We start from the raw sequence: 24,697 nt of genomic DNA on the forward strand, positions 1-24,697 counted from the left end.
GCTGCCAGAGGACTGAAACCCGTGGTCAGTACAGCGCTGGTGAGTCCTCAGAAGAGAGGAACAAGGGGTTACTCTTTGTGTGTGGATTACGGGGTGTGGAACGAGGGGAGTGGGGGTTACTCACTAACTGGGTCTTTTCCCTGTCTTCCAGTCACCGTCCAAAGACCCAACCTACCGCCTACTACCTTCCGTCTGGCTCCCTTCCCTGCTTCCATCTCACCCCTGCTAGGTTCTACTATCCACAAGGGATAGGTGGGTACAGGGGCGGGCGCTCTTGTCGTCTCTGCGGAATCACTCCACTAGCCGAGGTAAGCATTGTGGGGTACCTGACAGAATTCGAAGCCCACGTTTACCATTCCGCCTGGACGACATGGGCGAGCCGGAGGTTACGTTAAACGACATAGCCGTTAAGCTGGCTGTCATGCAGGCAGAAAACCTCCAATTACGTCAAGACATGACCACCCTACAGGGCCAGGTGGCAGCTAGGGTTACCAGTCCGTGGGGAACCACCCCGAATTCTAGGGTCATGCAGGAGGGTCTTTTGAGACAGCCCACCTTCACTTTTGGGGGGTCCTCCACCACCACCAACCCGAACAGTGCCATTCAAGTCATCGCCCCTCATCCTGTACAGCTGGCACCACCCGAACGCTTCTACGGGGACAGCACCAAGTATGGTATCTTCATCCATCAATGCCATCTTCATTTCATGGCCAGAAATGCAGCCTTTCCTGATGACACATCAAAAGTAGCCTACATCCTGTCGTACATGGGCGGAGACGCTGCTCAATGGTCCATAGCGCTGGTGGAACATGATGATCCCATGCTACACCACCTGCCAACGTTCAAAGAAGCTATGCGACGTATGTTCGCTCTTCACACCTTTGTGCAAGCAGCGGACAACGAGCTGCTAAACCTAAAGCAAGGCAACCAGGAGTTGCTTCATTACATCACCATGTTCAGCAGACTGGTGATTGAGTCCCACTGGCCTGTGGATAAAAAGGTATCGGTGTTCTATCGGGGACTACGCGATGACCTGAAGGATCTCATCTCGCAACTACCCAACCCACCAGACGATCTTGTAGTGAAGATGAATTTCCGACTCCAGGAACGTAGAACAGAGAAGGGTAAGGGCAGTGACAACCGGTTCTTGACCCTTGGGGACAGAGGGATAGACAAGACCAGAGAGGAACCCGTTCCCCAGGGAGAGGCGACGGAACCCATGCAAATCGGGGGCATAAGAGGGCCCTTGACTAGTCAAGAACGAGAACGAAGGAGGAAACAGAACCAATGCCTGTACTGCGGCAAAAGCGGACATTTCTTCAGGGAGTGTCCTGTAAAGCCATCAAAACCTCGGGGACGAAGGCCCTTTGCCCTGCCAATCACCAAGGTCGACCAAAAGGGAAACGAGGAAACCCAGTAGACAAGGGGATCCGTCCTCTGGGTTCTCCGTATTGCTCCATAGCGATCCCGGCCGTTTTCGACGGTAGCCACCACGTGGGGGTGGAAGTTTCTTTACGGAATCAAGCGGGCAGAACCTGGCAGGTAACCGCTATGGTGGATTCCGGTGCTACCGGCTGTTTTATTGATGCCGGTTACTCGAGGGCTTTGGGCATGAACAAAGTATCGAAGGCCCAACCCGAAAACGTTAAGGCTGTTGATGGAACGGACCTGACCTCCGGCCCTATCCGACATCAAACCGAGCTCATGACTATGTCCTTTGCTAATCACCACACTGAGTCCATCAGCTTTGACGTCATCGACGCCCCTCAATTCAAGGTGATATTGGGTTTATCATGGTTGGTGAAACACAACCCCCGCATCGATTGGGTGACCAGAGTGATACGGTTGGATTCTGAGCCTTGTTGTGGAACCTGTTACGCTTCAGATAACACCCTGGGGGATCGCTCCATACAAGCACGCTCGCTGCCGTTACAAGGGATGGGGGTGGTGTCCCAACCAGCTATACCCAAGGAATACCTGGACCTAGCCGATGTGTTCGACAAAGAGGGGGCCAACACTCTACCACCGCATCGATCCTTCGATTGCCGAATAGACCTGATTCCCGGCTCTACGCTGCCCTGCAGTAGAATATACTCCCTTACAGAGAAAGAGATCCTCCACCTACGGTCGTACTTGGATGAGTATCTGGACAACGGGTTAATTCGCCATTCCAGGTCTCCGGTTTCCTCCCCTCTTTTCTTCGTGTCAAAGAAGGAGGGCAATTTGAGAATCTGCATTGACTTTCGCGCAATGAACACCATTACTGTAAAAAACCGCTACCCGCTACCATTAATTACCAACCTACTGGACCAGGTGAAAAACGCCTCCATATACACGAAGCTGGACCTGCGGGGTGCTTACCATCTTGTTCGAGTCCGAAAGGGTGACGAATGGAAGACCGCCTTTTGGACAAAGTTTGATCTGTTCGAGTACCAGGTCATGCCTTTCGGACTCTGCAATGCCCCCGCAGCGTTCCAATACTTTATAGACGAAGTGTTGAGGGACTTCATAGACATTTTCTGTGTTGTCTACATAGACGACATCCTGATTTATTCCCGGTCCACAGCAGAACACATCCAGCATGTCCGTTCCGTCCTTCAACAACTAAGAGGACCCCGTACGTACGTAAAACTGGAAAAAAGCGCTTTTCACGTCACCTCTGTTGAGTTCCTGGGGCACATCATCACTCCAGTGGGCATTCACATGGACGACAAGAAGGTGGAAGACATCCTATCGTGGCCTCCTCCAGAATCCGTAAAGGGGGTTCAACGGTTCCTTGGTTTCTCCAACTACTACAGGAGGTTTATCACCGGTTTCTCGGAGATGGTAGCCCGATTACACGTTTGTTGCGCAAAGGTGTGTCGTTTGGTTGGGATCAGGAAGCAAACAACGCCTTCCGTGAACTAAAGAGACGTTTTAACCTGGCCCCTGTTCTAATACACCCTGACACCGAACAGCCCTTCGTGGTAGAAGCAGAGGCCTCCAAAGACGCCTTAGGGGGGGTTCTCTCCCAACGGAACACCAGCACAGGGCTATTACATCCGGTGGCTTTTTATTCCAAGAAACTCCAACCTGCGGAACGCAACTACACAGTGTCCGATCGTGAGCTTCTGGCTATCAAGACTGCATTCGAGGAATGGCGCCACTTCCTGAAAGACGCGAAACACACGGTAACCATATTCACGGACCACAGGAACCTCCAGTTTCTTCGATCCGCACGTGCCCTCACTGCCCGACAGCTTCGGTGGACCCTATTCTTCAATGAATACGATTTCGTCATCAAGTTTCGCCCCGGGAAGGAAAACGCCAAAGCCGATGCCCTATCACGCCTCGGGGAATCCGACGAGGAACCGGAACACGCCGAGCCAGGTCCCATACTCTCGGAGAAACACTTCCAGGGCATTGTAACATCCTCGGAATTTCTGCCTCAGGTGGAAAAGGACACGGAGCAGTCAAACCGAGCAGCTCTGGTGGACGAAAACGAGGGGGTCACTTACGTGGATGGATTGCTGTACCGAGGAGACAGGTTGTACCTACCTGGGCTTTCCAGCCAGCAGAAGGCAGTCAGTCTGTGCCACGATCATGTCTTATCCGGCCACCCCGGTATCCATAAGACGCTTGAGCTCGTACGAAGACAGTTTTGGTGGCCGTCTATGTTGTCCGACATGAAGAGCCATGTAACGAACTGTATCATGTGTCTTTTGAGTAAAAACAGGACGGAACCCCCAGCTGGTCTTCTGCGTTCCATCCCTGTGCCGCCCTACCCATGGCACACGGTCTCCATGGACTTCGTGGTGGACCTGCCCCTCACCATACCACAGTTCTTACCATTGTCGATCACTTATCGAAGATGGCACATTTCGTGCCTTTGGCAAAAGTACCCTCGGCTGCGGAGCTGGCCTTGATCTTTGTACAAGAGGTGGTGCGTCTCCATGGCATCCCTTCGATCATTATAACGGACAGGGGTTCGCAGTTTGTGTCCCGCTTTTGGAGAGAGGTGTGCAAAGTCCTCGACATGGAGGTGCGCTTGTCCTCTGCGTACCACCCCCAGACCGACGGTCAGGCCGAAAGAACGAATCACACCATGCAACAGTACCTCCGTTGTCTGCTACTTATGGTCGAGAAGGAATGGTCCGAGGTCCTCTGGATGGCGGAGTACGCCTACAACAACGGCAAACATTCAGCCATCGGCATGTCGCCCTTCTTTTGTCTCCACGGCCATCACCCCCGCACCTCATCATGGGAGATGCCACGGGATAGCCTATTGCCGACAGTGAGTGCCTACCACGCTGCCCTGCGCAGCCTTTGGCAGCAAGCACGGTTTGAGTTGGCCAAGGCGAAAGAAGCTTACAAGACTCATGCTGACGCTCATCGTCAAAAAGAGCCCACGTACAGTGTGGGAGATCGGGTGTGGCTCTCTGTTCGGCATCTCAATGTGCATGGTCCCAAGAAACTGTTGCCTCGGTTCGTGGGTCCCTTTGTCATTGACCGTGTGATTAACCCTGTGGCTATGCGGCTCTCTCTGCCTCCGCACATGAGGAGCCACCCGGTTTTCCATGTGTCCCTTCTTCAGCCGGTCCGCTCTGGTGGCGCTGTTCCCTCTCCTCCTTCTCCGGTGGTGGTTGAGGATCATGTTGAGTATGAGGTTAGGGCCATACTGGGGTCCCGTCGTACAAGGGGTAAGCTGTACTACCTCGTGGACTGGAAGGGCTATGGCCCGGACGAGCGATCTTGGGAGCCTTTGTCTCATGTTCGCCATGCTCCCGTTCTGGTCCGTGCTTTCCATCTGGGTCACCCCTTGAACCCCCGTCCTGCCTCCCCTTTCTGGGTTTCCGGGGGTGCGGGTGGGGGACTTCTTTCGGGGGGGGGGGTACTGTCATGTTCGCGGCATTTGCCGACACTCCCGCATCCACACACATAGAACGATCGGGAGACTCACTTCCGGGCGGAAGTTGGGTCCCGGTCTAGTCCTCACCAAGGACGTGCGGTCAAGAGAAACACTTCCGGGGAAAACGCATATCATCGCGTTTTCCCGCCTCCTCACTGCTTCGAATTCAGGACTGATTCCCGAGTTGTTGGGAATATTTCCGGAGCCCCGCCTCGTCGATATCGAGATCGAGCTGACTCATCCTACCACGGAATCGTTGGGGGAAGCCTTCGCTCAGCTCGACGCCGACATCTAGGCGAGGTACTACTTCTCCTTTGCACTTGAAGTCTTGTAAACACAGGAGTGCTACGGGGCTTGTCTTTTCCTTCACCGCGCAGGAGCGCCTCATTGTTATTTTGTTTGTACCGCGCAGGAGCGCCTCATGGTTGTTTTATAGTACAGCGCAGGAGCGCCTCATTGTTATTTTGTTTGTACCGCGCAGGAGCGCCTCATAGTTGTTTTATTAGTACAGCGCAGGAGCGCCTCCTAGTTATTTTGTTAGTACCGCGCAGGAGCGCCTCATGGTTCTTTTATTTGCCCCATGCTAATGCGCCTTACAGTGGTTGGCTACGCCGTCAGTGGACCTTCGGAAGCCACCGCGCAGGAGCACTGCAGGATCCTCTAGCTGCACCTCACCATAAGGGGAGTGACGCCGAGCCACATCGCGCTGACTGCTGAGGTGGGACTGAGGAGCCAAGCGTAACAGCTCCTAAGTTCTACGGTCTTCACCCAGAGCTGCCAGAGGACTGAAACCCGTGGTCAATACAGCGCTGGTGAGTCCTCAGAAGAGAGGAACAAGGGGTTACTCTTTGTGTGTGGATTACGGGGTGTGGAACGAGGGGAGTGGGGGTTACTCACTAACTGGGTCTTTTCCCTGTCTTCCAGTCACTGTCCAGAGACCCAACCTACCGCCTACTACCTTCCGTCTGGCTCCCTTCCCTGCTTTCATCTCACCCCTGCTAGGTTCTACTATCCACAAGGGGTAGGTGGGTACAGGGGCGGGCGCTCTTGTCGTCTCTGCGGAATCACTCCACTAGCCGAGGTAAGCATTGTGGGGTACCTGACACCAGCACAAATTTTATATTACAACTTTAGAGACTAGTTGGGTTACACAACACTGCCCTGTGCATATTACACTCCAAGGTGCATATCGCATAGCACGCGCTAGTGCCTGTGTTATCTCGCGCTCTCCAATGAATCTGTCATTGCGCACAATGTGTTGCATATTATATTTCGTGCCCGGTTACTCTTATAACACACTTTTTGGTGCATACTTTATACCATACATTATATCTAGTTTTCATTTTCAATCGTGCTCAGGACTATATTTTATATAACACTGCGTTCACCTACCCTTTTCACGGGCATTACATTTTGCGATGGGGGGTGGAGGGTCATGGGGTGTTTCTGCCAAGTGAGCCCGGAGTCACAGTCACAAACGTCCTCTTTTTCCTGAATAAAAGTTAGATTATGCTGCATACTTGTTCATATTTTAAGTAGTTCGCACAGACACAAATTTTAAAAACAATAAAGTTCCAAATACCCGCCTTCTCTGGACAGTTAGTTTGCTGCCCCATCCATCTCCTCCCTATCCTCTGTTGTCTGAATCAATGGACTAGCCTCCTCCCTCCTGCCATGCATGGTCTGATGTGCTGCCACTGCCCTCCATTTAGCATGATGTACCAGTCCACTCCTCCTGCCCTCCATTGCCCAATTCTATGCCCCATCATTGACCTCCTGCTTAGCCTCTGTGCTTAGCTTGCTGCCCCTATTCTCCTTCCCCCTGCCCTCTGATGTCTTTGTGCATGCCCCTGCTCCATCCTTTTTGCCCACCATGTTCCATTGACCTGCCACTCCTATCTTCTCTGAGTGTTCTGTTGAGCTGCCACTCCCCTCCCACCTGCCTATTATTGTCAGATGACTGTAACCTGTCCCTGCCATCTCTACCCTGCCTGTCCACATGCCATACCCCTATCCCCTTCCTCCTGTCCTCCATGGTCCATTTTGGAGACCTCCTCCTTAATGTACGCTCTGACCCGGTCAGACACTCGGTAAGCCTTATGCTTCACGGGAGGACTATCCCCAGTGTCCACGTCATGGACACACCAATCGGTGACACTAGGCACCAGGGAGAACAGATCACTGAATTGCCCCAACAGTTGGCGACAATCACTCTGCTGTTCAGGGGTCAGTGTGGTGGAGAGGACCACGCCCTCCACTGACCCATCTTTTTCCTCTGCCCACAGGAGGTCGGGAAGAGGCTCACTCTCCTCTTCCGTTCCAGCATCTGTAGCTAGTAGCATGCCCACTTCAGACCTCTCAAAGTGGGGCTTCAAGCGGTTGACATGCAGGACCCGCAGAGGGTTCCTGGGAGACTGCAAGTCCACCAAGTAGGTAACAGGACTCTTGCACTCCACCACCTCAAAGGGGCCGGTCCACTTATCCTGGAGCGCACTGGGCTCCACTGGGGCCATGACCCACACCTTTTGACCAGGCTGAAACTCGATCAGAGTGGCATTCTGATCGTGCCAGCGTTCCATCTCTTCATGGCTGGCTTCCAGATTTGCCTCAGCAAGTTTCCTGAAACGCTGAGTTTGGTTCCTGAAGGCCAGCATGTAGCTAAACACATCCTGGGAGGCTTCCTGGGAGATTGCTCCCAGCCTTCCTTGACCAGACTCAGAGGCCCTCTTACCGGGTGACCATAGAGCAGTTCAAAGGGACTGAAACCTAGAGACTTCTGTGGCACCTCACGGTAAGCAAACAACAGGCATGCTTGTTTCCGGTCCAGGGAAGACATGGCTTGGCAGTTCGGGCTGGACTGTTCCCATGAGGCACAGGGTCAGACTGATTTGCATATGGCCATGTCTGAACTGGGGTGGCGGAGTGAGCTAAAGAATGATGATGGATTAAACCCAGATAAGATGACTGGGGGTGAGTGCTTGCAATGTCCAACACTCCATCCGTCATCATCTTTGGTTTTGCTTTGTTCGCCCTAAGTTGGCAGGGTATGCCCAGACGTGGGTCCCTTGCTCACTTTGCCACTGGATTCAAGCTAGCCTGGCTGATGACGGCATATTAGCCAGAAACCGGTCCCAGGATGCTTGTTTCCGGTCCAGGGAAGACATGGCTTGGCAGTTCGGGCTGGACTGTTCCCATGAGGCACAGGGTCAAACTGATTTGTATATGGCCATGTCTGAACTGGGGTGGCGGAGTGAGCTAAAGAATGATGATGGATTAAACCCAGATCAGTTGACTGAGGGGTGAGTGCTTGCAATGTTCAACACTCAGTCCATCATCCCCTTTGGTTTTGCTATGGCATGAGGACGTTCCACTTATGCCTCATGGGCTCCTCTAGGCCCATAATCATGCCCTTAAGGGTCCGGTTGAATCTCTCAACCAGCCCGTTACCTTGGGGGTGGTAAGGAGTTGTGAACTTGTACGTTACTCCGCACTCCTCCCCCAGAGACTTCATATATTTGGAAATTAAATTAGTACCCCTATCAGACACCACCTCTCTGGGGAATCCCACATGGGAGAAAATCTCCATCAGTGCATGTCCTACCACGGGGGCCATCACTGTCCTGAGGGGGATTGCTTCAGGGTACCGGGTGGCATGGTCCACCAAGACCAGGATGAACCTGTTGCCCATGTCTGTCTTGGGGTCCAGAGGCCCCACAATGTCAATGCCCACTCTCTTGAATGGCGTACTGACAACAGGGAAGGGCTGGAGCGGGGCCTTGATCTTCTCCCCACTCTTTCCACTTGCCTGGAAAGTCTCACATGTCCTGCAGTGAGCATCTGAGTTCTTGCGCATCTGGGGCCAATAAAAGTGGGTGATCAGCCTCTCAAAGGTCTTGGTCTGCCCCAGATGTCCGGCCAATGGCACAAAGTGAGCCAACCCCAGTAGGAAGGTTCTGAAGCTCTGGGGCACCACCAGCACACGGGCTGACCCAGGCTCAGCAGCCTAAGGCTCGCTGCAAAGGAGGTCATTCTCCAAATAGATCAGATGTGATCCTGACTGATCACCTGCTGCCTGGGCTGTGGCCTGCCACCGCAGTCCCTCAAGAGAAGGGCACGTTCTCTGCTGTTCACAAAATTCCTCCCTGGTGGGCCCTCCTTCCTGCTGCCAATGACGTCAGCTCCAGTAGGTTCCCCAGTTCGGCTACTTGTTCCCCTGTAGGTTCCAGGGCATCCCCCTCGAGGTCTGCTCCTTCCTGGACCGTGGGAACCATGGGGGCCGGTTTCCAGCACCCCCTGCCCTTTCTCTTTAAGGCAGGGGCCTGGGCCATACTTTCAGGCTCCAGGTCCTTCTGAACATCTTTACTGGCTGCCATGCACCAAGTGGTCGCACACGCCCACTCAGGCAGACCCAACATTTCCAAATGAGACTTCCTCTCCACCGCAGCCCACGGGAGTTCTCTAAATTTTTGCTCAACAGCCAGTCTACCGGCATGGCTGGCCTTACAGCTACTTGGAGAGTTCCTGAGACCCCCCCCCCCCCCCACTCAAAGGGAACTTGAGCCACTTCACACTGGCTCTCAGAGTTGTCTGCTGACACTACTGGGCAGAATGCATGGGGACAATCTGCTCTTTGGACACCAACCGAGAGCTGACAGAAGTCACACTATCCCCTGTGTCCCTCAGAGCCTCCCCCCTATGGCCATTGATTGTTACCCACTGTCTGTACTTCTTAGTGTTAGCAGGCAGTGCGAGGTTAGGGACCTTCTCAAAGTCTCCTAGTGAGACAAGGGTCAATTCTACGGGATCCCACCCACTTTGGACACCCCTCTCTTCCCCTCCCAGGGCTACACTGGCAATCTGGCGGGGGTCCAAGGGGTGGTGCATTGGTGTCCTTCAGGGGACACTGAGGATCATGATACCTGTGGCCCACTTGACCACACTTAAAGCAAGTAAGGGGCCCCCTCTGAACAGGCCTACCTGTCGGGGGCACTGGCTTCTTTTCAGGGGGAGGCTGGGACACCACTCCTTGGTTCCCTGGGGAATTATTTTGGTGCCCTCTCTGGAACTCTCTTTTTTTACCCCTGTACCCCCCACTCCTCAGCTGGGTACCCTGCCAACCTTTGGCGAAGTCTCCCCCAAGACCTTAGCGAACCCGGGTGCTCACCCAGCGGTCCGCCTCCTCAGCAAGCTTCCTAGGGTTAGTGAGCTTCCTATCAACAAGGTGCTGGCGTAGCTCTGGAAAACAGTTACTGGATAAATGCTCCCATGAAAACAAGTCATACAATTGCTCAAAGGTTTCCACTTTACTACCTTTTACCCAGCGATCCATTGCTCTGCAAAAGAAAGACACATATTCAACCCAAGTGGCACCCTTCAACTTCTTACAGGTCATAAATCTCTGCTTGTACATTTCTGGGGTCAAACCATAATGCGTCATCAAGGCCTATTTCATATGGGCATACACCATCCTGCTCTGCTCAGGCAGGTCTAACAGGGTATCCCTCCCATCACTCACAAAGCGTTCCCACAACCCCGCTCCCCAATTCTTCTCAGAGACCCGGTGGGACACCATGGCTATCTCGTAGGCGGAAAACCATTGCCCAATATCCTCACTCTTATGGAAATCCTTGATGACATCCTTGGGTATGTACACTCTACTCTCGGTAGGTACTAAAGGTATGCTGCCACCAGAGGGGGAGATCTCCAAACTCTTAGCTTTGATCTCCAACTCCCTCAATATTCTTTAATGCTCAAGTTTCATTTTCTCCAGTTCAAATGGCAACCTTTTATTCTCAATGTCCAATTTTTTGCTCTCTAGGTCCTTCTGACCTTCCAATTTGGCCATCTCCAAACTATGCCTCCTTTCTCTCTCTCGGTCCTCCATCTCTTCTGGAGACATGCTCTTTGAGGACACACTAGTACCTGGGTTGGAAAGTGCCTTACATCCCACTAAACCCACTTCCTCATCCTGCTGCCCTCCAGCGTTCTCTTCCTCATTCTTGGCGTACTCTCTCGCCTTCATCTAGGCCTTAAGGGCCTTCTGATATTCCTCCTTCCTAGAGAGGCCCGCAACAGGGAAGGTGAATCGCTTGCAAAACGACTTTAGCTGTTTGGCAGTGTATGTTTCTAACCTATCTTCCGCAAAGAGGAGATCCTCCGAAGCATTGGAGGTTGGCCTACCCAGTGTAGACATGGCTGGTAACTACAGTCAACAATAGAACAGAACCCAAAAATTACCTGGCTGACAATCACAGTCCGCACAGAACAACAACAATACTTGGCTGGCAATCACAGTCAGCAAAAGAACCAAAATCACCTGGCTGGCAATCACAGTCAGCGCAGAACAAAAAAAATAAAATACTTGGCTGGCAATCACAGTCAGCAATAGAACCAAAATCGCCTGGCTGGCAATCACAGTCAGCGCAGAACAACAAAAATACTTGGCTGGCAATCACAGTCAGCAATAGAACCAAAATCACCTGGCTGGGAATCACAGTCAGCGCAGAACAGCAAAAATACTTGACTGGCAATCACAGTCAGCAATAGAACCAAAATCAAACCGTACGTGGTTTATCCTCACTAGTAGCGTACACTGGTTATTGTATGTGGATCATAAATGCAAGTCCTGATCCTCACCGCTGACCACCAATGTTAGAAATGGGGGCCTCTAGTCGACAGTGGCTGGCGCCGATGTCAAATAGTGACCCTTCTTCCTAAGTCAGAGTAAGGGGGCTACACCCTTTGACAGCCCCTGCTCAACCCTGTGGTAACGTAGCATGAGCAGACAGGCCTATCTCAGAGGCAGTGTGTGAAGCATTTGGGACCATACACAATAGCGCAGGAAAGACGCTACAAAATAGACACCACAAGTAGTTATTTACAATAGTTATCTTTATATAGATTAAACACGAAACTGAGAAATGCTCAAAGAACCACAATGCACATAGTTACAGATTTGTCTCAAGAGCGATGAAAGCACTTGTGCGTGCGGGTGGAATGAATTTGGTTCGGGCCGGGATCTATGCGACCCGGTGGTGCACAATGTACAAGGTACTTAGGGTAAAGGGACACGGTGCACAGCTCCTCAGGGAAGATGCGGGATAGCAGGTGGACCCACAGCGGGCACAGTTCTTGGGCAGTGGCTTTCCGCAGTGTGCACTCATGATAATCCTGGGACAGGCGTGGAGGCGGCACCCAGCGGCGAATGTGGAAGTTGACAAGGCTCCCGATGTGGGACTAGCGTGGGCAATCAGCGGCTCAGCTCTTTAGCTGCAGCGGCCCACGATAGCGATAGCGATGATTCTTGTGGTAAAGTAAGGATGGGCACTCAGCGGCACAGCTTCTCGATGGCGGCGACCCAAAACAATGATAGCAAGGACTCTTGTAGCAAAGCCAATGCGGGCCTTCAGTGACACATCTCCTCAACTGCAGCGGCCCACAGTGGCGGTAGTTCTGATTCTCGTAGTAGGGCAAATGCAGGCACCCAGCGGCACAGCTTCTCAGTGGCAGCAGCCCACAATAGCGACAGAAAGGTTTTTCGTAGCAAGGCCAAGAAAGGCATTCAGCGGCACAGCTCCTCAGCTGCCGCGGCCCACAATGGCGTCAACAATGGATCTCGTAGCAAGGCCTATGCAGGCACTCAGCGGCACAGCTCTTCGGCTGCAGAGGCCCCCACTGGTGATAGCAATAGTTTCCGTAGACAAGGCAAATGCAGGCACTCAGCGGCACAGCTCCTGAGCTGCAGCGGCCCACAATGGCGATGGCAATAGTTTCTGTAGACAAGGCAAATGCGGGCACTCAGCGGCACAGCTTCTCAACTGTAGCGGACCACAAATGGCGATAGCAATAGTTTCCGTAGACAAGCAAAAGCGCCGTTCCCCACAGTAGATCCAAAGGCCTTGAATTTCTCGACAGAGGCCTCACCTGCGAGTAGGATTTCTCTCAATAGGAATCTGGGCTGTTGAGGAATGAAGTCTAATGTCCCTGAGACTTCGGCAGGGGGCAAGCTCAATTCAGGCACTTGGGTAGTTGCTTCATTGGATGGATGAAAGTTACAAAGTCCTCTCTCTCTTGTTTACACGGCCAGAGGTTCGTCTTGGAATCCCGAAGTTACACATCACAAAGGGGTTTCATCCCAGATCTTTATACCCCCAAAGTCTTTGTTCTTGAGAAAGTCACAAATCACTCAACCCGGCCAGAATCAGTTTGGTGTCGACTTGGGTCACTTTATTTACGAGGCTGCATCCTCCCTCCCCGGGAGAGGGTCCCACCATCAGTCACCCCGTGGGAGGTGGAGCCATCATTCCCCTTGCCAGGCACAGCCCTGCTCAGACCAAAGGGGTCACCCCTCCCCATACTTCAACAGCAGATTGCTCTACTCGACCCAGGTCAGCCCTGGCCTGCCCTGGCCCTCTAAACCAGGCAACCAATACACATACCAGAAAAACACACAAAAAGACTTAGACAAAAAGATACCTACTTTCAAAAGCTCCAATTGCACACGCAGAACATAAAGACAATCACTACTACCAGATGCATGTTAATATTTGGAGCGGAAGCATACCAAATTCGACCTCCCTGGCATGTTCCTTGGTACTACTAGGACTACACCGGTTCATCAGTTATTTTATAATAAGGAGCATTCGCGCTGTGTCACTGAATGGCAGTGGCACAGCGCCCAGAACATCTAACGTCAACAACCATGAAGGAGACATAAATGACAAAAATGGAAGGGAGACCTACGCCAATGGTGCCAAGTCTAACAAGTATTGTCGCTGGATAGTCTGTTTTTCATGAATCCTACCTGGGAATGATTAATTAGGGATGGCAACAGCGGTTCTAGTCTTTTACAGAGGATTTTGGCATGGATTTTTGCATCTAGATTAACTAAAGAAACAGGCCTGTAGTTTGTTAGCAGTAGGGGATCTTTACCCTCTTTTGGCATAATCACTATAGTGGCTTCGCTGGTCGAGCCTGGTATGGAACCTGAGACTGAGAAGTGTTGGAGTAAGTCCAGTAGAGTAGGATTAAGTACAGAGGCAAACGATTTATAGAATTTCTCTGTAAGGCCACCAGGGCCCAGAGCCTCATTAAGTTTGAGGGAGTCGACTGCTTTAAACACTTCCTCCAGCGTTATTGGTTTACTAAGCAGCATTTTTTCCTGGACAGTGATGAACGGGAGTGTAGACTCCTCGAGATACTTCTGGCACTCCTCTACTGTGGGAGCAAAGTCTTCCCTGTAAAGAGATACATATAAGTCCCTAAGAATCTCTATGATTTTATCAGGGTTTGAGTGAGAGACATTAAAATTATCTTTGAGAGAGTTAATGCCCCTATGGTTGTGTTTATGTTTTAAGTATGAGGCCAGAAGTTTCCCTACCTTATTGGCTTCACAGAGTTTTAGGGACTTGGATTTAGTGATCCAAATCCCCGCCCTTTCACTCAGAATTCTATTGTATTTGTATTTTTTGTTGGAGAGAGTAAAGAAGGTTTGGGGATCCGGATGGGAGATGTATACTGTTTCCAAACTTTAAATTCTTTCTCCTAGGAGTCGATATTCCTGCAGTGGGATTTGTTTAATTTAGATTGAATTTCTATTAAGGTAACCCTAATAGTGGCCTTGAGAGCATCCCAGTGGTTAGTCAGGGAAGTACCAGAGATCATGTTTTCTTTCAGATTGTTTTTAATTGTAGACTCAATTGAGGCCCTAGATGCAGCATTTTTGATTGACTCCTCATTGAATCTCCAGATCTTTTTAATGGGTCATGTATTGGTGCCGTGAGCGACAGGGTAATTGCCGAATGATCTGAGATGTCTGTCTGGTATATTAGATGTGTATGGAAATTAGTAATCAGAAGAGAGTCAATTCTAGAGTAAGAATTATGGGGATTGGAGTAAAAAGTATAGTCCCTAATATCTGGGTGCTGTAGTCTCCAAGGGTTAAGAAGATTGAATCTGGTGCAGGTCAATGGGGAGATTAGGATCACCATCCAGGTTAATAAGATCATCAGTGGGGATCTGATTCAACGGAGTGACTAAGGAGTCCCACAAATCTGATTCTTCGCCATTTGGGCTGTATACATTGAGAATGTGAAGGCAGTTGTTATTTTTGGATAGTTTTGTAAGGATCCATCTATCATTGTTATCTGTGGCATGAGAGTCAACGGTGAGGCCAGAGTATTTAGAGATTAGCGTCAGTACTCCACCCTTTTTTATTGTTTTGCCCAGGAGCAGAGGATGTTCAAGAGCCAGCTACTCCTGAAGGAGGCCACTTCTCTATGGGAAACTTTTGTTTCTTGAAGAAGAATCTCATCTGCTCTGCTCTGAGTTTGTTGAGGTAGTCCTCGTAGTTTTTTCCTTTCAACCGGATGGTTGAGACCCCGAACATTTAGTGACACAATTTTCAGATTTATGTAAACTGGGTGTTTGTTTGTACTGAAGGTGACAACCTGTGCAGAGGTGGTGCATGAATGTGTCGCAAAGCGAGTGATCGAAAACTGTTTGGGTGATCACTAAGACTGGCGTGGCAAGAGTCTTATACCAACACGTGACTCTGTGTTCGCAGGAAAGCGCAGTGTCGCATGAGAAAAGCAGGTCAACCCAGGAGGTCTGTAAAACCAAGGTACAGTCTGGATGGTCGGTCAGGTGCGAGTCAAAGGAGAGCACAAGAGGAACAGAAGAAATAATAACTAAGAGAAGAGCAGAGAATAAAACAAAGAAACCAACAACAACAGAAAGGAACATAAATCTTAACCCAAGCCCAATCCCCACCCTCACATGCCAATCCCTCACCCCACCCACCCCATCCCAGCTGCAGGGATGTTTTCAGCCATGACAAGAATGATAAATATGGCCAAATTAACTTAGTTACCGTGGCCATTAATAATGAATCAAAATCTTTTTTTTTTTTTAATACTTTGTTTTCATTTTCCTATTGCATACAACATAGTATGGTGATTCACTGCTATCATAAACTGTTGTAAAAATAAAACAAGCATAATGTGCAGATCAATTGTGCACAAGCATACAACAGACCATTGTCTCAGGGTAACATGCACATCATACCTTGAGATGTCCCAATCTGACCAACCCGGAACCGCCGGCTCTCCCAGGTGTCAGGTCCACACTTTCAGTGATTCAATAAAAACAACAATTTGAGCAAGTTGAATGAGTCCTGAACTATCCCACCCCAGTGGAGACTATCCCAGGAGGCTGTTGTGAAGGAGGGGCTGCACTGATCTCTAGTAAGTAATCTTTAAGAGGCTCCCAGATATCTTTTGGTTGGGAGGCCAGGGGTTGGGTCTTGGCACACAGTTCACAGTTTGTGTTGCAGTATGTGAGGCTATGGAGCCAGTCTTTCACTGTGGGGGAGGCCCTACTAACCCATTTGAGTGATATTTCCCTCTTTGCAAGGAAAAGGACAATGGCAGTGCATTACTGCAGCTTCTTCAGGAGACCCCCCCCACATATCCCAGCAAGGTGACTTTAGGCATGGGGGCTATTTCAAGTTGTGTCATTTCTGCTATTAATCTGCAGATGGATCTCCAGAAGTCCCCAATTTTAGTACAATTCCATGTCAGATGGGCAAAGTCGGCTTGCGGGCCACCACACTTCAGGCAGGAGTGCGGTCGATTAGAGTCAATGGCGTGGACCTTAGCCGGGGTCATGTAGACTCTCCACAAATATTTAAAGTGGCGGTGCATCCATTGGGGCACTGGGGCGTTGCCCCACTAACCACATGGCCCCATTCACATCGTAATAAACATTAAACAAAACATTAACAAACATCTTCGTTCTAAGTTAAATTCCGGCCGGCCGGTCACCGGGCCATGTGATGCCCGAGCAATCAGGACGCTGAAGGGGGTGGGGCAGCACTCAGGGTTCGAGTGGCTGACACAGTGACAACAAGCAAGGGTGGTGACTGGTGACGTCGGGTCTAGCGCGCTAACCGCAGCAGGCAGCAATAGTGCGCATGTTCGGTCTTGGGCTGGTCATTTTTACGAACAGCCCGAGCATGCGCACTAGCCTGCACATTAGGAGAGCGAGGGTTGCTTCATGCCGCAGCCCCCGGTCTCCTAATGGGCGGGGGAGCATCCCTGCCCAAGCCAATCCAGACGCTGCTGGAGCAGCATCTGGATTGGGTGAGAGGTACGCATTCACCGCGCAGTCAGTCAGTGAGACATAATCGTGACGTCATCGCAGCAGACTGCGCGTTACACACGAGTGCCTACTATATGTTGTGTTTTAACGAAGGCTTCTTTACTTAGACCACACTCGAAGAGCTTTGGGTGTTCTGTCACTCAAAATTGTCCTTCCCACGGTGGAGCAGCAGGAACAAGCCACTAGTTTAGTGTGCGATAAATTAGCCGTGGCTGCCTGCCGAGTCCTCGGTACGAGGCCGCATTGTCTGCAGGCGATGGGGCTACCTCGGTGCAAAAAACACAAGCCTGGCTATAGCCTAGGCCCTAGAACACTGTGCTTTACCGACTCGGCAGGAGGAGGCATGACAAGAGCCGGGCTCTGTAGTGTCTTCTACAGAAAAGAAGCCCCTGGGCAGGCGATGCGGTCAGAGAAGCGCTGCTGCGTCAGTCTCAGGACGGATGTGGTGTGGGATGAAGCTCCGCTCTCGCGGGGGTCCATCTGCAGCTGCAAGCAACTCCTAGAGGTAAGGCGCTACCTGCTGGGGGCGCGTAGATAATGGTGAAAAGTGACTTGTGTGGTGTCTGCCGAGGCTGGCCTTGTGTTCCTGTGGAAGGTAGACCCCCTGTAATAACAGACTAGCTGTGACTTCATTTGCAGATGGTCTTCCACTGCTGAGCATCTGAGCGTAGGTAACTTCAATTCCAGTTTCCCTTACTCTTCTTTGCTTGTCTCCCTTTACCATTCTCGGTGTTTCTAAACCCCCTCTCGTTTTGTCACCACTTTCCCCCCTTCTCTCAGTGTCAGCATGCCCACCCTGTGCACTTTATTTGTAGATCATCCATTTTACCATCTTTTAGCATGTCACCCCTCCCTCTCAGGTTCATACCGCTTTTTACTCCCCACTCTGTTTGTCACCCCACATCTACAACTCTCGGAGGTTGTAACCACTATCACTTTCTCAGCCTTGCAGGCCCTAATTGCCTTTTCTCTGTGCCATCCACACTCCCAGCATGTAATCTCTCCCCCTTCATCAGCCTGTTGCACCTTGCACCCTCATTCTCGTCATATAAGAATCCCACCCTGCTTTCATTCATTCACCCTCTAATTTCAGATAGTAACCTCTTCTTCCTGCCTGTATTATATCCCCTGCTTCGAGTGAACCCCCTCCCTCTACAGTACCCCCATCAGCCTGTCACACACTCAGGGGCAGATTTACAAGCCCCTTGTGAAACATTTACGCTGCCGTTGCGTCACTTCTGTGACGCAGTGGCGGTGTAAACCATGCGCCATGTTGCGCCTTATTTACAACGTGACGCATCTAGGGAGATGCATCACGTTGTAAAGCCCTGCACTACATTAAACCTGCGTCAGGTTTAATGTATGCAGGGTGGGCGTTCTGTCGGAAAAAGCCTCGGAAAAGTGACGCAGTGAAATCTACAAGATTTCACTGCGTCACATTTCCGACGCTGCTGCGTCAAAACCCAGCGCCTGCTTGAAGCAGGCGTAAGGCATGACGCAGCATGTTCGGTATGGGCAGCCCCTGAGCATTGCTGGAGTTGAGTTGTGCTTGCCACACGACTCCAGCAATGCGCCACCCTTATGCCATCAGATGCGTCACGCATCTGTTTATCCTTGCGCCATGATGCCCTGCATTGTAAATGCGGCACATCTGCGGTGGCGCAAGTGTAAACTTACGTGACGCATCTTTCCTGGCGCATCCCTGCTGATTTGCAGGGATGCGCCAGGAAACATAAATCTGCCCCTATATCCTTCTCTTTCTGACCGCGTACACCTTAAACCCCCCTCTGCCTGTTGTCTTAGCTTGTCACCCCTTTGTCCCACTAGTTGTCCACTCTATTTCGCCCCTCCCATCTGTCTTTTACCCCACACATTTTCAGTCCGCAAATCACTTTCCACTTCCCACATTTGTTTCTTTGTGGCTATAACGAGTTCCTTCGTGGCTATAACCCCTGGGCAGCACCCTATGGCTTAGCACACACAAGGAGCAGCGTGACGTTTAACAGAGCTGCGTTACGCAATAATTTGTGTTCGTGGTGCAGGAGGACAGGCGTATACACACAACAAAGTGTCCTGTTACCTGATACTTGCCTTGAGTGCTAACTCGTGACCAACCTGTTGTCGGGAAGCACTGCTTAACTCATCGCCTGGCAGAGGTGGCAAGGATTATCTGTCACGATATATTACACCTCTTGCAGCAGGGAGCCGGGTTGCGTACTACATTGCGCGTCCCACAGACCTGGGTAGTGCGTAGCTGTGGTGCTGGATTCGGTACCATTTGTTTATGAACAGGAATCAAAATGCATGTCTGGCAGATGCTGTTAAATTGGTAATCAGTGGGAGGCGGTGACTGAACAGCAGTTTGATGCTCCTTTTCAGTTTGTTCCTTTGGTCCCCCTCTCCTGCATCCCTCAATCAAGAAAGGGACACACTGTGTTTTTTTAAAGGGAAATGTTCGCAGAAAGAAATCGGTGAAACAGCTACTTGTAGGGAAGGATGTGACTTTATTGCATGGAATGCACTTGGTATTTGTTATTTTTAGGTCTGTGATGGGCTGTCTTTGGTTCTAAGGTGGAATGGTGGGCTAAGTGGTGTTTATTCACAATTATTATGAGACTAATTGGTTTACTGAATCAGTATCGTATATCAAAATTCATATTTTTGTGTTAGGGCATGATGCTGGCAGAAGTTCTTGAGGTTAGTTGTTTGGCTGCCTACAGACAAAACGAAAGCAGCAGCTAAAAATGTGTAATCCCAGTGTTTGAAGAAGCCAGGCATATGAGGGTAGTGAAACAGGCTTTCTAAACATGAGGGTTGCTAAGAAAGCTGCAACAGGCATGGCTGGCGACTGCACACCAAGCTTTGTCACCCAAGTATTGTTGTTTCAGTTTCCTTTTTTTAAATTCAGAATATATTTTTCACACAACTGTACTACATTTGCAATTTGCCATTCTGTTTTGGGCATTCACTAATTATGATTAACATATTTGGCCCTTTGACTTTTGAGGTTGAATACGCTTCAGTCGAGCATCTACAGACAATTTGAATAGTGTGTGCTACGTAGTCACTAATAATTTGCTTGAAATACACCATTTGTCCACTTTTTTTTCAAAATTTTCCGACCCCCGTATGTTGTTCGGGCTCGCTCGCTACGCTCGCTTGCTGCAGTGCAGTACAATAATTATTTTACGCCTAACCACTTTCAAATATCACCAGACGCCACTGCCGGGACTTGTAATTAGGAGAGTAAGCGGACGGAAGGAGTCAGGCTCCAAAAGGTACTCCGGAATCTTAGCTCGGAGCGCCCTCCATATTTGACTAAATACAAATTGATCCATAAACGTGGCCTCACTGAACTGCCCATCCTCTGTACTAGAAAAGACATGCCCCCCTGGGAACAAATCACCAATCTTATTCATTGAATATGCTGTGAGTGTACGCTGTAACAGTTTTTCCTCCATAATGGGAGCCAATAGTTATTAATTACAGGAATCTCCGATGAATATAGAGCGCCTCCTCCCGTCGCTTTAGTCAATTTACGCCAGGTTCAGCTAGTGGTGGATACTGTTTGAATATCCTGGGGATCTCTGGGGAATCCCCGCAGAAGCACAGTACAAAGTGGCGCTTGGAGCACTAGATTAGCCTCAGGTCTAGAGTAGGGAATCCGTGCATCCGGGTGATACCAGGAGTGTGCAAAACTGCACTGAGAAACCAAATAGTAGACCTGAAAATTGGGAACCCCGAACCCACCTCTCTCATACGGTAAGGACATGGTGTCCCACCTAACTCTGGGTCTTCCACCCCCTCCCCCCCGACCAGTCTGATGAGATGAGATCTCAACGTGTGGAAAAAAGTGTTGGGGAAAGGGATGGGAATGTTATGAAACAGGTACAAGAACCTTGGAAGGACAATCATCTTCACCAGTGCCACTCGGCCAGCAAGGGATAGCGGGAGTCTCAACCAGCACTCAACCTGCTGTTCCAGATTATGCATCGCAGGGCCATAGTTTAGCCTGATTATTTGCTCAGTCTCTCTGTGGATCCGAATACCCAAATATTTAGCCAACTCCTCACACCATGTAAGTGGGAATTCGCACTCCTAACGAACAGTGCTCAGCGTCAGGGGGAAAATTTAGGATTTTCCCCTATTTATGCCCAACCCAGAGAATACGCCAAACCTAATTATCTCTCTGATGAGCGGTTCTAAATTCTCCTGAGGGTTACGGACATAGAGGATCATATCACCTGCATAAAGGGAAATTAAAAGAGGACCTGTTTTAAACTGGAGACCTCTGTGAAGGTGGCTTTCCTAGAAGTGGCGGACCAGAGGGTACAACGCTAATATGAAGAGCAGCGGGGAGAGCTGGCAGCCCTGTCTAGTGCCACAGTTAAGATTGAACGATGGGGGCAGTGTGCCATTTGGGCGATGCCTAGCAGTGGGAGCGGTGTATAGTAGTGCAGTAAGATCAGTGAATCCCTTAGGAATACCCAACTTTCTCATCACTGCCAAGAAAAAGGGTAACTCCAAGGAGTCAAAGGCCTTTTCAGTATCAAGTAGGACTGCAGCCACTGGGACCTCAGGAACGATCCTATTTATTACCGCAAATAATGTGCGCAGGTTTAAAGCCGTCAACCTATGGGGGACAAAGCCCGATTGAGTCAGGGAGTTAATATGGTCCAGTAATAAGGCCAATCTCAGCGCAATCATTATAGCCAAGATTTTATAATCGAGGTTTAAAAGTGATAATGGCCTATAAGAACTGCATAAAAGCGGACCCTTCTTAGCTTTTGGCAGCAGAATTATTGCAGCCTCACACAAAGTGTGGGGGAGTTCCTTACGTTCAAGTGCCTTGTTATAAACCTCTAACAAGTAGGGTGATAATAAGTCCTTATAGGTTTTGTAAAAGAAACCTGTAAAACCGTCGGGACCCGGGGCCGTCGAGCCATTTATGGCCTCTATGGTGCTACTAATTTTCTCGACGGAAATGGTGCTGCCAAAATCTGCTGCATAAACTTCTCGAGCCACACGATTGCAATCTCCTCAAGATATTAATTTCGATCACCCTCGCTATGCGTCACTCAAGTGGCATATAAAGTGGAATAGTAAGTTAAGAATTCATCCCCGATATCTGGGGTACTATTTAGGGTCTGCCCGGTTGAAGAGCGTATGCAAGTGATGTATGATCGCCCAACCTAGGTTCTCAGTAGCTGCGCAAATGTGTGGCCAGGACTGTCACCTTTACCATAATGCCTTTCAATGGCATACTGGCTTAAAAAACAACTCTCACGCTCCGCCGCTACTCTGAACTCCTTCAGGAGCGTTAGTTGGCGGATAAGCAGCGAGGGATATGGTCTCACAATCTGCTCTCTGTCCAATTCGTTTAATTGCTTCTCAGTATGCACAATTGTACCCCACAAGTCTTTAAGGACCCCAGAGTGCTTAGAAATGCATATGCAGTGCATATAAGCTTGAACATAACGTGTATTTGTAAAGCACACGTTCAGCCCAATATGGTCTCTTGGCGCTGAATAACAGATGTTTATTGTTATTCAACTCAATTGTACTCCTTTTATCGACCTCAGATGGATGAAAGACTAAGTGGACCCACCAGGAGTTAAACCTGTGTCCTTGAGGTCAAACGCAGGTCCCTGCAGTGGATGCATTAGTCCACTGAGCCACCAGACCCTGCTATACATGTTTCCCAGAGTATTGCCCACAAGCTGAATAAGCCTTTATTCAATTCAAAGTATTCTACTATAGCCTTCCGAAGTTCTGATCTAAACACTTCATCCATCAATGCCTAACAGGGGAATCTCCATATCCTCTCACATCCCTCTGGTCTAGGAACACGTACTTGCAATACCACTGGGGAATGGTCAGAATATGTGCTGGTAAGATGCTGGGATGCCTTATACCATGTTGCTAAGTTGGGGTAGACGAGCCAGAAATCTAATCTGGTCCAAGTGCCATATTGCGCAGCATAATGGGTGTACGCAGCATCCACCGGGTTGCGCTGATGCCACACATCTACCAGACCAATCGAGTCCCACATTTCCAGCAAGACGTGGCGTGCGCGGGGTTTAGTATCCAGGGATTTGGACGTACTATCCCACGCAGGATCTATCAGGACATTGAAATCTCCACCCATGCATACATAGTCTGCATCTAGTTGCAGGAGCTGTGCTTGGAGTCCTTGTAAGAAATCTGGACTCTCAACATTAGGTGCATATACGCAAATGAACGCAATCCGATGTCCCATCAAGTGCCCCTCCACCATAGTATACTGCCCCTCTCTATCAATGTGTGCTTTTGAGAATTGGAAGGGAAGAAGTTTGTGAATCATAACAGCTGTGTCCTGCCCATATGTACTCTAGCCTGCAAAGTAGCGATGTGGACCCCAGCCTGAAGCGAAAGTGGTGGTGGCAACTTTGGGCAGGTATGTTTCTGTAAATAATACAAGACATGCTTTCATTTCCTAACATTGTTAAGCCCCCGAACATTCCAGGTGATCAATGTAAGATCTGAAAAGGGTGCCAACCTACCCTGCTCCGACATCCCAGCATACTAGTGATGACTTGGCTTGTGCATTGCAATTAAAACATACAGTGCTGCAGTGAATAAACAAGATTAGAACCAATGATAACCCAACAAAACTAACGTTACCCCCACCTCCCCCCACTCATCCCTGCGTGCCCTTCCGCAGGGAACATCCCCTATGAACATGTGGAGCCATGCATCATGTAAACACCCTGGTAACTCAAGAAGGAGCAGAACTAGATACATTTCACCAATTTAAAGCAAACTCAAAGTGATCCACACTTGGGGTATGGCAACGCCACGCCAGTTACCCAACTTGCGAAGATCATGAAATACACATCATTCGCACAATGTTAAAGAGTATCACACAAAAATGTGCCCGTTGCTCATCCGTGCAGGCTGCAATGATTACTCATTGGAAAAAAGTCAACGCTGGCCGCTGCGCCACTGTTAGGGAGGGATGCCCTAGACAAGTCTTTGTTCTTGTGGCTGCTGTTGCTACCTTTTAGTTTTGTTCATGTGGGGTTTCCTAATCCAAGTAATTTGATTCTGTTTCCTTTTTTCTTTGGATACCCAGGCAAAAAATGCCCCATCTTTTCACCATCTTCAGTTACCTGACTTTTATATATGTGGTTGCTAAGGACTTCCCTTTTCCCCTAAAAAATGTTAAGGCTCCTTTCTTGTCCTGACACTCATGTAGGGCTTGGTCCGATTGATCTCCCTGAACCATATAATAAGCTGCGTCTGCAGCTTTCTGTAGGTTTTCTTGTTCTTCAGTATCTTTTTTTCCTAAAAGCAGTGACTGATACCATGAAGCTCAAAATGTAGTTTTAAATGCCTCCCATAATATTACCTCCTCCGCTGTATCATCATTGGTAGAAAAAAAAGTATTCAACAGTAATTTGACATGCCTTTTTTGATCAAGCACAGTTTTATCCATAATCCACCTGTAAACTACTCTTGGGTGAGATTGGGAAAATTTTAAGACAACTGCAGAGTGATTGGAAAAAGCCCCAGTTAATTATTTAGAAGACATTTTAGAACCAGTTAGAGGTGCTAAAAATAAATCTATACTTGAGACTGAACTCTATTTTTTTTTAATAGCAGGAATAC

This window comes from Triturus cristatus, chromosome 11, assembly GCF_964204655.1.
Source record: "Triturus cristatus chromosome 11, aTriCri1.1, whole genome shotgun sequence".
NCBI lineage: Eukaryota > Metazoa > Chordata > Amphibia > Caudata > Salamandridae > Triturus > Triturus cristatus.